A 1,861-nucleotide genomic window follows, 5' to 3' on the forward strand; every position below is an offset into this window, starting at 1 on the left:
ATCAGGAATACGAATCTGTACAAAAAGAGCCATTGGGGTGAACGGCGGTTGACCGTGGAAAACTCGCGGTCGACCGCGAGCAAGCTTTGAAACTCAGAAAACTTCTAGAGACTTACGCGGTCGACCGTGGCGGTCTACCGTGAGAATTTTTGAGCTGATGGTCGATCGTGGCAGTCGACCATGAAAGTTTCTGCTGCCCACTCAGGAAAAGACTCAGGCGCGGTCGACCGTGACGGTCGACCGCAAACTGATATATGAAAAAATCAGGTTTGAAAACAGTTTGCTGATTTTAAAACACTGTTTAAAAATATCAAATAAATTCAGAAAAATGTAAAACTTTAGAAAATGATTGTAAACATGATAATACACATGCTACAAAAACTAGTTTACAAAAAGAACTTCCCAAATGAAAAATATCATTATTTTACAAAATAGTCCAAAACATAAAAATACGAACACATGAATTTTGACATTTTGCCTAAACTATATTTTGAAACTTTACAAAATGAGATTTTATAGACTTAAAGAAAGATGTAAACTATTGTTATGAAGTCTATAAACAATGAATGTAGTATTTTATCAAAATACACATATAATGCACTAAAACATGATTTCATTAAACTAAATAAAATTGATATTGATGAAATCATATATATGCATATAAGTAAATTGTTTCATATTAAAACTTGAAAACTATCAAACCAAAACATATATGTATATATATAACTATATATATATGAAACCAAAGCGTGTATGTGTGTATATGATTGAGCTTAAAGTACTAACACACATAATATAAAACCTAAAACTAAATTTACCCAACCTTGTGATCTTCAACGAAGCTCTATCTTGGTACACTTGAGGATGAAGCTTGAACTTGGATCTTCAACTTGAATTGCATTGCTTCACTCCACTATTCCGCCAACCTCTATTGGATATGATCGTGAAAGCTTTATTCCATCCATCCTCCAACTTGTTGTTTGCCTAGAATAAATATGAAAACACAAACACTAGACAAACAACATTAGAAGTAAATTGTTTGTTAAACATCATCAAAACAAGAAGGCCAACAGTTGATTGTGAAGGTTATTGAATTAGAGCTTTCATCGGTTGTTGTGAAGGTCGTCAGATTGTAACCTTCATCGATCTACGAGAAAATTTTTAAATTATAGCATTCTGGAAGCTGTCAAATTATAACTTCCGTCATTGGTGTTTGATGAGAATCAACTATCTGTAGTAATTTTTAGACAGCCTATAATTTTTATCCAAACCATTATAAAATCTTATGTGTTTCTGGTTGGCTATTATTTATGATTAGTTGTCATTGAGCGCTTTTATTTTATCTTTTTCGCTGCATATTCTATATTTTTCAAGGAAAAACGGTGCCAACCCTATTCACCACATTTCTAGACTTGCATCTTAGATCAAACAAAAAATCACATTAATTTTTATCTAAATTGCAACTTACCGCCTTATTTTTTAATGTGAACAACCTTAGTTTACTCACATGTTCTCAATGTTACACTTTTTAATATTTTTTGTTAAAAAATTAAAGTTCCTACTATACCCCCAACCTAATTCAAGCGAAAGACGAAGAGGAGTAGGAGAGGAAGGGGAGAGAGGAAGAGAGATTAGTGGTTATGGAGTCGGTGGCCGGAGAGGAGGGAGGAGTTCAGCGGCGAGAGTAGAAAGAGGAGGGGTTGGAAGCTGAGGAAGATGAGGAGAAGGAAAGGAGGGAGGTGAGGGGGAGTGAGAACTGAGGAGGAGGTGAGTGAGGTGGAGGGGGAGGAGAGGAAGAAATGAGCTAAGATTTGGAGAAACTGTAGAGATGGAGGAGATGATGGAAGGAGTGGAGGAGGAG

The sequence above is a fragment of the Asparagus officinalis genome, chromosome 3 (assembly GCF_001876935.1).
Source record: "Asparagus officinalis chromosome 3, Aspof.V1, whole genome shotgun sequence".
In the NCBI taxonomy this organism is placed as follows: domain Eukaryota; kingdom Viridiplantae; phylum Streptophyta; class Magnoliopsida; order Asparagales; family Asparagaceae; genus Asparagus; species Asparagus officinalis.